The 16058-nt window shown below is 33.4% G+C and overlaps 1 long non-coding RNA gene across 1 annotated transcript; it reads right to left on the reverse strand.

The window, feature by feature from the left end:
- Positions 1 to 7460: 7460 nt before the first annotated feature.
- LOC137649781 (uncharacterized) lies at positions 7461 to 9845 on the reverse strand. The gene is made up of 3 exons (XR_011045861.1): positions 9715 to 9845; positions 9244 to 9364; positions 7461 to 8739 (listed from the first exon to the last, which is right to left on the reverse strand). It is a non-coding gene; the product is annotated as an uncharacterized lncRNA (long non-coding RNA).
- Positions 9846 to 16058: the final 6213 nt, after the last annotated feature.

The following is a 16058-nucleotide window of genomic DNA, read 5'->3' on the forward strand; positions in this document are numbered from 1 at the left end:
CAGAATAAGTGCAAAAAATCGGACTGGCACTGTCTGTGAAACCCATAGTAGTCGCTAATTATTATTAATATTATTATTATTATTATTATTATTAAAATCTAAGCTACAACCTTAGCTGGAAAAGCAAGATGCTATAAGCCCAAGGGCCCCAACAAGGAAAAATAGCCCAGTGAGGAAAAGGAAACAAGACAATAGATAAACTACAAGAGAAGTAATAAACTATTAAACTGAGATATTCTAAGAACAGTAACAACACTAAATTAGATCCATCATATATAAACTAGAAAAAGATGTGTGTTTCTTGTTAGGAAAGACCAGTGGTCACAGTTTTCTCGAAGGCAAAGCAAACTCTCTTTATCTGGTGATACTTAAGATAAAATTCCATCAATATATAAAATGTCTATCTACAGTTCTACACTGTGGCGATAACCTACTAAAGATAACAGCTATTATTACTATTATTATTATTATTATTATTGTTGTTATTATTATCATATCATTATCATCATTATCATTATCATTGTTATTGTTATTGTTGTTGTTGTTGTGGTTACTACTAGTCAAGCTACAACCCTAGTTAGCAAAGCAAGATGCTATAAGCCCAAGGGCTCCAATAGGGAAAAATAGCCCAGTGAGGACAGGAAACAAGGAAATGAATAAACGATATAAGAACAAATTAAAAATTTAAATAAAATATTTGAAAAAAAACATTAACATTAAAAGTAATAACACGTATATAACTATAAAAACACTTATGACAGCCTGTTCAACATAAAAAAATTTGCTGCAACTTTGAACTAACAAGTATTTAAATCACTTCTTGTGAGATAAAAAGGAATAATGGGTTTTGAAATTGTGTAATCTTCTGAAATTATTTATATTTTTTTTTTTTACTAGAAATAAAACAACTACAAAACTCATGAAAATTACAAAAGATTGCACAGAGTTTTACAGTGAAGTCTTCAGAGAGATTAAATTCGCATACTTTTTATGCTGATATTTCTATCATATCTGATAAATCCATCAACATCTAATGTACAGAAGAAAATAATATTTTCGAAATACTGCTTTTTTAATAAGACTCCGATACCGTCTAAACGGAATATTATTTTTCATTCTGCTTTTAAGGGCATAGATGTCCGCTTGGTATTTTAACGTTCCGTAAGGCATAAAACTCATTTTCTATCTTACGAAAAAAAAAGGACGAATTTCAACCTCTCGTCTTATCCTGCTACGGAGATACACAGTAAGTAAGAGAGTGACTCTTCAGATCATAGGTTAAAAAAGAGAGAGAGAGAGAGAGAGAGAGAGAGAGAGAGAGAGAGAGAGAGAGAGAGAGAGAGAGAGAGAGAGAAATGCGAATTTTAACCATTCGTCTCATTCTGCTACGAAGATACACAGTAAACAAGAAACGAACTCTTCGAATAATATGTTAATAAACTGGGAAATGGCTCCCGATAGAGAACGTTGAAGCAGGCTATTAAGAAAAAAAAATAACCTTTCGTCTTATCTAGCTACGAAGATACACAGTAAATAAGAAACGGACCCTGCTAATCTTGCGTTTATCGAACTGGATGATGGATCCCGATGGAAAACATTGAAGTAAGCTATTCATTAAAAAAAAAAAAAAAAAAAAAAAAAAAAAAAAAAAAAAAAAAAAAAAAAAAAAAAAAAAACGCATCTTTACCTCATTCTGCTACGAATATACACAATAGACAAGAAACGAACTCTTCTAATAATATGTTAATAAACTGTGAGATGGTTCCCGATGGAAAACGATGAAGTAAGCTACTCGTAAAAAAAGAAAAAAAAAAAAAAAAAATTCTGATCCATCCCAACGTCCCAGGCGATAAGAGAAAAACGACGGAAACAATGTAATCAATCAATCAATCATCCTTTCCAGACTTCCTGAAATCATTCTTCGCTCTCTGCCACTGCACATTTTCTCCTGTGCCAGCGCAAGGGCCATCTCACAAGTTTACCGTTTCGAAAATTTAATCATTGGGAAGTTTTTTTTTTTTTTTTTTTTTTTTTCCCTTCGAAAGAAATGACTCGCAAGGGATGAGTTAATCTTTCTCTACTTGTAAGGGAAGCGAGGGGTTGAGTATTAGTGTTTTGATGTTTAACGGTTTAAACGGTTTTCTAAAGTTTAAACAGTTTTAACGGTTTTAACAGTTTTCTAGAGTTTAAACAGTTTAACGGTTTCAACAATTTTAACGGTTTTAACAGTCTTAACGTTTCTAACGGTTTTCTCGAATTTAAACGGTTTTAACGGTTTTCTCGAGTTTAAACAGTTTAAACGGTTTAAACATTTTAACGGTTTTCTCGCGTCTAAAGAGTTTTAACGGTTTCAACTGTTTTGACGGTTTTCTGGAGTTTAAACATTTTTAACAGTTTTCTCGAGTTTAACCTGTTTAAACGGTTTCCTCGAGTTTAAACTGTTTTAACGGTTTTAACGAGTTTAAACAGTTTGAACAGCTTTAACGGGTTTCTCGAGTTTCTTCCAATAATCTATCACCGATATGGAATTATATTGCACTGCGAAATCCAGAAATGCACGAGTGTAATCGTACTCTTAATAACAGAAATCCAAATGAAAATTTTCCAAAGACAGATAGAGAAAATGAAAGGCAGTTAATAAGAATTATAACAAGAATCCAACATATCAATTTCAATCTGTTATTACATACATACATATACCATGGCACTTCCCCCAATTTTGGGGGGTAGCCGACATCAACAAATGAAACAAAAACAAAAAAGGGGACCTCTACTCTCTACGTTCCTCCCAGCCTAAACAAGGGGCTCAACCGAGTTCAGCTGGTACTGCTAGGGTGCTACAGCCCACCCTACCCCGTTATCCACCACAGATGAAGCTCCTTCCTCTTTTACTTCTCCCATCAACTCTTGCATTCATCACCTTCTTTAGCAGACAGCCATTTTCCATTCTCTCAACATGGCCAAACCACCTCAACACATTCATATCCACTCTAGCTGCTAACTCATTTCTTACACCAGTTCTCACTGTCACCACTTCCTTCCTAACCTTATCTACTCGAGATACACCAGCCATATTCCTTAGACACTTCATCTCAAACACATTCAATTTCTGTCTCTTCATCACTTTCATTCCCCACAACTCCGATCCATACATCACAGTTGGTACAATCACTTTCTCATATAGAACTCTCTTTACATTCATGCCCAACCCTCTATTTTTTACTACTCCCTTAACTGCCCCCAACACTTTGCAACCTTCATTCACTCTCTGACGTACATCTGCTTCCACTCCACCATTTGCTGCAACAACAGATCCCAAGTACTTAAGCTGATACACCTCCTCAAGTAACTCTCCATTCAGCATGACATTCAACCTTGCACCACCTTCCCTTCTCGTACATCTCATAACCTTACTCTTACCCACATTAACTCTCAACTTCCTTCTCTCACACACTCTTCCAAATTCTGTCACTAATCGGCCAAGCTTCTCTTCTGTGTCTGCAACCAGTACAGTATCATCCACAAACAACAACTGATTTACCTCCCATTCATGGTCATTCTCGTCTACCAGTTTTAATCCTCGTCCAAGCACTCGAGCATTCACTTCTCTCACCACTCCATCAACATACAAGTTAAACAACCACGGCGACATCACACTGCCCTGTCTCAGCCCCACTCTCACCGGAAACCAATCACTCACTTCATTTCCTATCCTAACACATGCTTTACAACCTTTTTAGAAACTTTTCACTGCTTGCAACAACCTTCCACCAACTCCATATAACCTCATCACATTCCACATTGCTTCCCTATCATCTCTATCATACGCTTTCTCCAGATCCATAAACGCAACATACACCTCCTTACCTTTTGCTAAATATTTCTCTGTTATTAACAAATATAAAAGGTTACTGAAAAGGAAGATTAAGCTACGCCCCAGGAACTGGAGAGACAGGGGAGGCACAAGACAAGGGGGAGGGAGGGTAAAGAAGAGAGAATGGGGGGGGGGGGGAGACTGAGGGAGGGGGAGACTGAGGGAGGGGGAGACTGAGGGAGGGGGAGAAGACAGAGGGTGGGAAGGAGAGGGGAGGGACGGGGGAATGTAGGTATTCGAATTACTTGACTTAGTTAACTGATTCACCTGAGTTAACCTTTATCATGATATGAGTTAACACCTTAACTAACATGATTTGCCAATGCATTATAGTATCAAAAATTAGGGGAAGGTCTGTAGAGTGCTGTGTCAAAGTACCATTCTGATCAAGTAATTAGTATGGGAAATTTTAAAGAATTTCTTTTTTTTTTGCCAGAAATGCATAGTAGATTGGTTTCGACACTAATGCTTGTGACCATCATAACCTTACTTCCAAATGTTGAATCACAAATGACTTGTTTTTTAAGTAATAGGACCTTCGTAGGCAAACTTGCTAAAAAGCTAAATAACTTAATAAAGGATGAATCCTGAAAATAAAGAAAACTGATAAATTGATAGTTTTTTCTCCCGTATGCCTTCAATAGTCAAGCTTTGCTTCGTGCAAATCATGGTTTTTAGTCAAACTTTTTCCTTTAAAAATGGGGTTGCTAGCTGCTAAAACATATAGAAATTGTGTATTTTGAATAATTAAAAAAAAAAAAAAAGTGCTGGACCTAACGGACTGACCCCCTTGAATTTTTTTTTTCTTCTAAAAATCAGTATTATTACTATTATTTTTTTTATGACCAGGCATGTTTTTTCTTTTATTATCTCTGGGGTATAGCGCGCCTACTAAGTCCTCTCCTAATATAAATTTATTCCTCCTCTATCAGTTCAACATAACAGTTTGGAAAAGCCAGAAAGGCAATATCTTGAACGTTCTCTACTCATCATTATAAAATAGTTATGGAGTTGAATGCTCCTTGAAATAGGAAATGTTAGTTAATTACAATATGGAAATTTCTTTAAAACTATTTACATCGTTGTACAGAATAAATGTAAAAATAATTAAAAAAATCACGTCAGTTTTCAAAGTCTTATAATTCTTAAACTGCAGAAGTATCTGCCCATATAATAACTCGTGGTCATTTCATTATCTAATGCAGCTGTTAGTCCCATAAACACTGTGGTGATCCTGGACATTATTCTTTTAGTATACAAAAAAACTTCGTTAAACATTTCAAGGAAGATTTGAAAATAATCATCACTACCAATTTTAAAGACATTTAATGTTTGGTCAATGTTTTGAAGATCAATTAGCTTTAAATTTAGTTGAATTAGTTTCAATTAATTGGTTAAGACTAGAAATATTCAAATTATACTTAAAACTACGAAAGAATATAGACATTAAATAAAAAATTAAAAGATTTTCTTAAAATGGGCTCTACCCTTTTCTATACATCCTGAAAAAAAAATATTATAAGTTTTCAAAATTTCAGTACAGCTCAACTTCATGAACTCATTGTACTCTACTTCCCCAGCTTCAAAAAAGAAAGAAAGAAAAAAAAAAAACTTCTCGAGCTTAAAAAAAAAAAAAAAAAAAAAAAAAAAAAAAAAAAAAAAAAAAAAAAAAAAAAAAAAAAAAAAAATTAATAAAGGTTTCATTGCATCGCAATACCACTACTCAGGAAATGTTCTTATTAATAACCAAAGTAACTTTATTTAATACATACAAACAGAAAATTCGAAGCTTCTTTTAAACATACAACTAACAACTACTGTAAATGAATTATTCAGCCGTTTTCCCTTAACATTAATTTTTTTAGCGATACAATCAACACTAACGCTACCTTCAAATTCCTCTTGTGTACCATGTATTTGAGATTCAAAATATTTCAACACTCAAAAATTTGCATTAAAAAAACTAAAATTCTAGCAACATTACAAAATTTGATGACTAAATTTTTCATTTTGTATATTAAAGTTAGGCTAAAATATATGCGAAAATATTTTTTTTCCAATTGGCTAGTCGTTGGTTAACGAGAAGGCAAAAAGGTTTCTCATTTTAACTCATTATAAGGGACGTTTACAAAAAGGCTTCTCATTTTAAATAATTATAAAGGACCTTGACCAAAAAGTTTGTTCAATTTAAATTATAAGGGACGCTCACAAAAAGGCTTCTCATTTTAAATTTTTATAAAGGACAAAGTTCCCATTTTAAATAATTATAAGGGACGCTCACAAAAAGGTTTTTAATTTTAAATCATTATAAGGGACGCTCATAAAAAGCTTTCTCATTTTAAATCATTAAAAAGGGACTCTCAAAAAAGGTTTCTCATTTTAAATAATTAGAAAAGTTTCTCATTTTAAATCATTGAAAGACGTTCACAATTAAGGTTTTTAATTTTAAATCATAAGGGACGTTCAAATGAAATTACCTAGTTTATAGAACCGTCCTCATAAGTGTTCTCGTATGCCCATTACTAGGTTAAATGATAACCCTTCAGTCTAAAGCCCTGTCCACACGATCGAGGCTCTAGCATGCCCAACGGGCAAACAGCGATACCAGACCAGTGGTAAGAACAAGGGTTAATGACTTCAGAAGCGGGAAAACTACGGACAGGGATCTGGAATCATACTGTGTTACCAGATCCCTGCTTTTAGTTTTCCCGCTTCTGACGTCAACAACCCTCATTTTCACTAACTATTGTGGCCCGGTATCACTGTTTGCCCGTCGGGCTTGCTTGATCGTGTGCACAGGGCTTGGGTTAATTAAAATTTACTTTTCTAATTTTATCATATAACTTATTTTCCAATGTCATGCGACGCACTTTTTTTTCCTGAAAGATCCCCCACAAGAAGAAAAAAAGAAAAAAAAAATTACCCTACGAATTAAAAGCTATACATGAGAGTTGGACACTCCTCAAAACACCCAACCAGTGACATACAAGAACCCTAACTTAGGAGAAAATATAAACCTACAATTTTTTATTCATATGTAATAAATTAGTTAATTTTTATGTTAAACTTTAAATTTTGTACAATAGCAAATTGTTTTGGTAATCTGCCGATTATTTGCCAACTGCTTCTACAAGCTAACATACCAAGTAGTAGCCTCTTAGCAGACTACTTTGACATAAGTAGTTTATCTAGTATTTATCCATTTTCCCAAATTTTCTTTTGTAACAAAGCAATAATTTGAGAGACTTTCCTAGTTCCAAAATACAAACAGAGTGGCTGAAGACTACCTTTTATTCATTCTCACTGTTGGGAGAGAGCAGTTTTACCAAACTAGCAACAAGGTAACTAGACCTAGTCACATATATAATAGCCAAAGTATTACACCTAAAATAATTTCCACTTCTGTGATCAATAATTAAAAGTGAAAATCTGTAGGCTTTGGAAATACTGGAATTTTACTTTGCCAAAATTTTAAGTACATTTGGCAACACTGATTTTATGTAAACACTTTAAACTACAAACACTGAACTTTTAGTTTTGGTGGAAATTACAAACTTAAGTGGTTTCTTAAATGAATATGTAATAAGATTGAGATAATCAGCATGTAGCAAATTAATAAACTAAAAAATTTAATACACCAAACATAAAAAGTCGCCGTGCCAGACAGAAATCACATCAGAGTCACTGCCAAGAATTTTTCTAAATTTTTAAATTTGTTTTTCTCCAAAACTGCCTTACTAATTAAAGGGTGCGTCTTAACACTCACAATGTCTTGCGACACCGGAAATTATTGAGTTCATATATTGCCGTAATAGCGTAAAGTTTAAGTGAATAAATTTAGGACAACCACGAAGTACTAAAGATAAGAAATTTATTATTAATTTAGTTATAACTTTCATTAGTGAAAAAATATGAGTTCAAACAACCATCAATTAATATGAACAGTGTTTTTCGGTCATATTCCTATAAAGAAATTGCCAAAAAATTGAAATTCTTTAATGATAAAATTATCAGTATCCAGATTGATCAAGATTGCAAACGTTAATGGCCATCTTTGTCAATGAATTCCACCATAAAAACTAGTAAATAATCTTCAGTTACAAGTTACCAGTAACCTATTAACCAGAATTGATAAAAATCATAAGTTTCCCAAACCCTGGAAAAAACTTTAGATTTCAAAATTTCCCACTAAAATCTTCTACCAAAATTTAGATTTCCCACTGAAATATTTACCAAAATTTGGCAGGATTTATAGTAACAATCCTTAGGCAAACTAGACCATCATTACCAGCAACAATCTTCGGGGTCATTACCAGCAACAATCTTCGGGGTCATTACCAACAACAATCTTCGGGGTCATTACCAACAACAATCTTCGGGGTCATTACCAGCAACAATCTTCGGGGTCATTACCAGCAACAATCTTCGGGGTCATTACCAGCAACAATCTTCGGGGTCATTACCAGCAACAATCTTCGGGGTCATTACCAGCAACAATCTTCGGGGTCATTACCAGCAACAATCTTCGGGGTCATTACCAGCAACAATCTTCGGGGTCATTACCAGCAACAATCTTCGGGGTCATTACCAGCAACAATCTTCGGGGTCATTTAAAGATCTTGACAGGGTGTCCAGCATCAATCGTCGACAAAGCCAAACCAGTGTTTTCAGTTACAGTCTTTAGCCAAACTAAACCATTGCCAGCAATAATTTCAAAAGCATTCATAGATCTTGACAGGGTGTCCAGCATCAGTCTTCTACCAAGACAAACAGTCGTAGGTACATATTGAAGTTATGATTCGTCGAATTAAGGCGGGTAAACATTGAAGTCTAATCTAGTTTTTATCCAGAATTCACCATCCAATCTGAAAAGAATTTATTATCATTAAGGTCTTAACAAAAGTCAGGTACCCCTACATAAATGATTGATAGCCTGAGATACAAAATATTAAGAGGTATAATAAAATCCGAAATATCGAACACCATGGCAAATTTCCATGTACTTTAAACTTAAGAGATTAATCGACAACCTTGAAATCCTTAAAACATGAAATAAACCTTTAATATGATAGGTAAAGTTTAAACCTTTGTTTTAAATTCATAACCTTTGCTTTAAATTTATGACTTAACAGGCTTTAAGTAAACTTCAAAACCTAAATAAAGTACAAAAAGAGTTAAAACACTCACCGAAACTTAAAACTAAAGGGGTTAACAGCAAGCCTCCTTATAGCGCACGGTAGACTTTCAATTTAAGGTATACCGTGTGCTATAGGGAACGTCCTCCCACAATTGGGGGCGTCCCCGCCCCCAACTGGGGAGGACTGGCTTGCTTAGGAGAATTGAAAGAAAAAATATATACTAATGCTCACCTTTTAGTTCAGACTGAAAAATACTTCGCCAGATTGCAGCGTTGCCAAGTCAGTATCTTTGGGTATTTAGCGAAATTTCATACAGTTTGTGTGTATTTTTGGGATTCCAGAACTTTCTTTCCTGAAAGGACAAATAGACAGGGAAATTAAAGCATGGGTATTAGAAAGGAAAAAAAAAATAAGTAAAAAAACACAACTACACTTAGAACTTATAAAACGATTGTTAAGACATGAGTGGGCCCAAATTAAATTTGATGTTCCCAGAAATAATTTGCATATATCACGGACAAAATAAACACCAAACTATATGCACTATACATTGAACTTTCAATCGTTTTAAGACATAGGTATAGCCCTACGTTAGATTTACAGTATCCAGAAATAACATATCAACAGACCTCCAACATACACCAAACTATATCAAAGTACTAGAAACTTGCAAAACTAAGTTAAACGAAATCCTTTACTTACCAACAACACGAAACTCCAAGTTAACTAGTATACCGGTCACCTACTACATCACAACTGACCAGAAAATCGGCAAGGCAACCAGAGAAAGCTTCTCTATGCCCAGCCAAAGACTCTAAACAGGGAAAGGCAGAACTTACACCAACGTAACTATCTCTAGCTTGGTCCGTTTCTTAAAAGAAAACTACGGCGGGCGAGAATAAAAGGTATTACTACAGAAATGTCGAGTTCATTATTATTATTATTATTATTATTATTATTATTATTATTATTATTATTATTATTATTATTATTATTATTATTATTATTATTATTATTGTTGTTGTTGTTGTTGTTGTTATTTGAAAGAATAATAATCTCTCTAAGAGATATTTAATAATAGATACCACCACTATTACTACTGCTGTTGATAATAATAATAATAATAATAATAATACCAAATATAACAACAACAACAACAACAACAATAATAATAATAATAATAATAATAATAATAATAATAATAATAATAATAATAATAATAATAATAATAGCAAAACGGCCCGAGAAGCTGTTGCATAAAAGGACGTCAGCTTTGACACTCCCGGCTATGGAAGTGGGCCATTAAGGGTAACCTAACCATCTTCGCCTTGGCTAATTACATCTTCATTAAGGCTTCACCTTCCATTATTTCAGAGGGGAAAGAGCCCGTGCATAATTATCGAGACGCTACTCTTAGGCAAAGATTATTAATGATGAGAGGTGAACGGTGAGTATTATCCTTGTACATTGATCGGTGTCCTTGTTTTATAAACAATTTTTCAGCTCGTTAGTTTTATTCGTGGTTTTGGATCTGGTGACTTTTTAATTATATTCTAGTTCAGGGTTTAGTTTTTTTGTGATTATTTCTTACCGAAAAAATTTTTTTTTAAATTATATTCTAGTTCAAAGTTCAATTTGTTGTGATTATTTCTTACTGAATTCTTTTTTATTATATTATAGTTCAGGGTTTACTTTTTGTGTTATTATTTTCTACCCAACAAAGTTTTTTTTTTATTTTCTAAATTATATTCTAGCTCAGGATTTACTTTTTTGTGATTATTTCTTATCCAACAAAGTTTTTTTTTTTCTAAATTATATTTTATTTATATTCTAGCTCAGGGTTTACTTTTTTGTGATCATTTCTTATCCAACAAAGTTTTTTTTTTCTAAATTATATTTTAGTTATATTCTAGGTCAGGGTTTACTTTTTTGTGATTTTTTCTTATCCAACAAAGTTTTTTTTTTCTAAATTATATTTTAGTTATATTCTAGCTCAGAGTTTACTTTTTGGTGATTTTTTCTTATCCAACAAAGTTTTTTTTTTTTTTAAATTATATTTTAGTTATATTCTAGCCCAGGGTTTACTTTTTTGTGATCATTTCTTATCCAACAAAGTTTATTTTTTTTAAATTATATTTTAGTTCAGGGATTACTTTTTTGTGATTATTTCTTACCCAACAATTTTTTTTTTAATTATATTTAGTTCAGGGATAACTTTTTTGTGATTATTTCTTACCCAACAAAGTTTTTTTTTCAATTATATTCTAGTTCAGGGTTTACTTTTTTTGTGATCATTTCTTACCCGACAAAGTTTTTTTTTTTTTTTTTAAATTATATTCTAGTTCAGAGTTTACTTTTTTGTGATTATTTCTCACCCAAAAGAGTTTTTGTAAGTTTCTTTAGAATCAAGTCTGTTTTATTTTTATAAATTTATAAATCAATTTTGCTTTATTTTAATATTCCAGTTATTTTTCATTACGTTTCATTATTTTTTCCTATTTATTTCATGATTTACTTTCCTCACCAGGTAATTTTTCCCTGTTGGATCCCTTGGGCATATTGCATTATGGTGCTCCAACTAAGGTTGTAGCTTAGCTAGTAATAATGATAATAATATTATGCATATAATTTTATATATATATATATATATATATATATATATATATATATATATATATATATATATATATGTATATGGATAAATATCAACACAACATCGTGTTCAAATAGAAATAAATTTCTACCTCATACTTGGGATCGAACGCTAGCCCCTTCTAATGAAAGGCCAGGTCGAAACCAACCATGCCACGAGAGCCCATAAAAGGAAATCTGAACCTGACCCTAATCTAGCTGTCCGAGGATTTACCTGGTGAGACATCAGTCTCTTTACCAGCGAGTTTTACCAGATTTCCCCGGGCCACCACGTGACACAATTGGTAGTAATTCATTCAAATTACCCCTAATGAGTCAATATGGATAAATATCAACACAACATCGTTTTCAAATAGAAATAAATTTCTACCTCATACTTGGGATCGAACGCTAGCCCCTTCTAATGAAAGGCCAGGTCGAAACCAACCATGCCACGAGAGCCCATAAAAGGAAATCTGAACCTGACCCTAATCTAGCTGTCCGAGGATTTACCTGGTGAGACATCAGTCTAGCGTTCGATCCCAAGTATGAGGTAGACATTTATTTCTATTTGAACACGATGTTGTGTTGATATTTATACATATTGACTCATTAGGGGTAATTTGAATGAATTACTACCAATTGTGTCACGTGGTGGCCCGGGGAAATCTGGTAAAACTCGCTGGTAAAGAGACTGATGTCTCACCAGGTAAATCCTCGGACAGCTAGATTAGGGTCAGGTTCAGATTTCCTTTTATGGGCTCTCGTGGCATGGTTGGTTTCGACCTGGCCTTTCATTAGAAGGGGCTAGCGTTCGATCCCAAGTATGAGGTAGAAATTTATTTCTATTTGAACACGATGTTGTGTTGATATTTATCCATATTGACTCATTAGGGGTAATTTGAATGAATTACTACCAATTGTGTCACGTGGTGGCCCGGGGAAATCTGGTAAAACTCGCTGGTAAAGAGACTGATGTCTCACCAGGTAAATCCTCGGACAGCTAGATTAGGGTCAGGTTCAGATTTCCTTTTATGGGCTCTCGTGGCATGGTTGGTTTCGACCTGGCCTTTCATTAGAAGGGGCTAGCGTTCGATCCCAAGTATGAGGTAGAAATTTATTTCTATTTGAACACGATGTTGTGTTGATATTTATCCATATTGTCTCATTAGGGGTAATTTGAATGAATTACTACCAATTGTGTCACGTGGTGGCCCGGGGAAATCTGGTAAAACTCGCTGGTAAAGAGACTGATGTCTCACCAGGTAAATCCTCGGACAGCTAGATTAGGGTCAGGTTCAGATTTCCTTTTATGGGCTCTCGTGGCATGGTTGGTTTCGACCTGGCCTTTCATTAGAAGGGGCTAGCGTTCGATCCCAAGTATGAGGTAGAAATTTATTTATATATGTATATATATATGTATATATATATATATATATATATATATATATATATATATATATATATACATGTATACATATATATATATATATATATATATATATATATATATATATATATATATATATATATATATGTATACATAAATATATATATATATATTGTATATATATAAATTTATATATATATATGTATATATATATATATATATATATATATATATATATATATATATATATATATATATATATATATATATATATAATATATATATATATGGGTGTGTATATGTTCAACTATATAAAGGAATAAACGATAGTAGATACTAAAAAAAATAAAAAAAACATTTTAGTAAAAGCGAATATTCCTGTCACAATTGTAACTACCAAAACACGTCACGCATCCTTTCGCATTCACGTTTGTACCTATATTTTTAACAGAAGGTAAAACCAAAATTTGTTCCTTTCCTGAAAATGGTGTTCGCGTTACTCTATATAGTAAAAAGCGTATTCATGTTCATAGTTTACAGTTATGCAGCAAGAACACTCTTTGCAACTTTTTTTTTATATATTGGAAATCATATTGGACCTGGTTCGATTCTCACGAATGATTTTTCCAAAATAGTACAGTATAGCTGAGAATGTAATTTTGTGGAGGAAATATTGAGGATAACTCAATATATATTTTTGTTCCTTTTTTTTTTTTTTTTTTTTTTTTTTGGTTGATGTTAAAGAACCTTTGATAATTTATAGAATTACTGCTAGTTACAGAATATTCAAAAAAATTATCAGTGGTGATGTTATGAGAGCTTTAATGATTTTTTTTATTTTGATCCAAACAACGAAATTATGATTTATTGTAAATTCATTTAAGCAATATGAGTGATATTTCCTAAGGTTTAAATTAAAAGCTAAATATATGTACAAGCTAGGAAGTAATCAGGTATTAAATCAATAGCAAAGCTCAAAGTTTTAAAGGTTTAAAGGCCGCTCATGAATGGCAAAGGCAAGGGAGAGTGACATCGCCCTATCGAGTAGGGCAATGCCCTAGAGACTGACCTTATATACATAAGATCAGCGCCCAAGCCTATTCTTCACCCAGACTAGGACCAAGGAGGGCCAGTCACTGGCTGCTGATGACTTAGCAGATAGACCTATAGGCTCCCCCAAAACCCTCACCTTTAGATCACAAGGATGGTGAGGTTGCAGTGACCAAAGAAACTAACGAGTTTGAGCGGGACTCGAACCCCAGTCTGGCATTTACCAGTCAGGGACGTTAGCAGATCGGCCACCACAATCCTAGTATACTATTTTCCATTCAAATTAGCACTGCTTCTTTGAAATCAAAGACAAGAACGAATTATAATTCAAAGATTATGTTGAGAATTATGACCTAAAATACAAAAGGAGTCAAAGTATAAGGAAGTAAGTATATGGACAATAGAATCATTATATGAGATTTAGTGGATGAAATGCATTATAAAAAGACTAAAAGAGAATCTAATCATCAAGGGTTGTGGTGGCCGATGTGGTAACGTCCCTGACTGGTGAACGCCAGACTGGGGTTCGAGTCCTGCTCAAACTCTTTAGTTTCTTTGGTACCTGCTACCTCATCATTCTTGTGAGCTAAGGATTCGGGGTTTGAGGGAGCCTATAGTTCTATCTGCTGAGTCATCAGCGGGCCTAGTCTGGCCCTTCCTGGTCCAAACTTGGGTGGAGAGGTGGCTTGGGAGCTGATCATATATGGCCAGTTTCTAGGGTATTGTCCTGCTTGATAGGGCAATGTCACTGTCCCTTGCCTCTGCCATTTATGAGCGGCCTTTAAACCTTTAAACACCTTACTGTATTTGAACGGACAATAGATAATTCTCGATGATATTCAAGAAAATGAATAATTAAGCTAATGAATAAAAATGTATTAACACCAAAATTATATGTTACATACTAATGGACGAAAACTGTATCAAATCTATAGTTAGACCTTTAAGGGCCCGACTAAAATGTAGAAGCATTGGGAAAACAACTGATAAAAACCAAAAAACAAGGAAATATCAACACAGGGGTCCTCAGTTTATCGTGGGATCAGAGAGGGGTAAATCTGTATATGCAACTCATAGATATATAACTCTGTTGCACTTTGCTTCCCTCAATGAAATGCGATCCGAATGAATCTCTCGATAATGGCATTTCAAAACAAAAATTTGATTGGGATTATGAGTATTTTGGGGATAAATTACTAACATAGGGAAACCATACAATCTCTCTCTCTCTCTCTCTCTCTCTCTCTCTCTCTCTCTCTCTCTCTCTCTCTCTCTCTCTCTCTCCTTGTGGACTCTTACAAACAATGTATAGGACTTAGACGTTTTGTAGAAATCAACTTCTTTGCTAAAACGGGTAGATTACTGATCTCTCTCTCTCTCTCTCTCTCTCTCTCTCTCTCTCTCTCTCTCTCTCTCTCTCTCTCTCTTACAAACAATGTATAGAACTTAGAAGTTTTGTAAAAGTCAACTTCTTTACTAAAACGGGTTGATTACTGATCTCTCTCTCTCTCTCTCTCTCTCTCTCTCTCTCTCTCTCTCTCTCTCTCTCTCTCTCTCTCTCTTTGGCCTCTTACAAACAATATATATAGGATTTAGACGTTTTGTAGAAATCAACTTCTTTATTAAAACGGGCATATTAATGAGGAAAAAAAACAAGGAAATGAATAAACGATATAAGAAGTAATGAAATATTAAAATAAAATACTTTACAAAACATTAACAACATTAAAACAGATAATTCATATATTACTACAAAAAGACTTATACTGTATCAGCCTGTTCAACATAGAAACATTTGCTGAAACATATGATAAACTATTTAATTAAAAAAAAAAGTAATAAATGGAAGCAATCCTTTTCAAAATAAACTTTCCTGGAGGAATGTTAAGGATATCATGATTATGTAAAACTTTGAGAGTTATATTATTATTATTATTATTATTATTATTATTATTATTATTATTATTATTTGCTA

The sequence above is a fragment of the Palaemon carinicauda genome, chromosome 11 (assembly GCF_036898095.1).
Source record: "Palaemon carinicauda isolate YSFRI2023 chromosome 11, ASM3689809v2, whole genome shotgun sequence".
Classification (NCBI taxonomy): domain Eukaryota; kingdom Metazoa; phylum Arthropoda; class Malacostraca; order Decapoda; family Palaemonidae; genus Palaemon; species Palaemon carinicauda.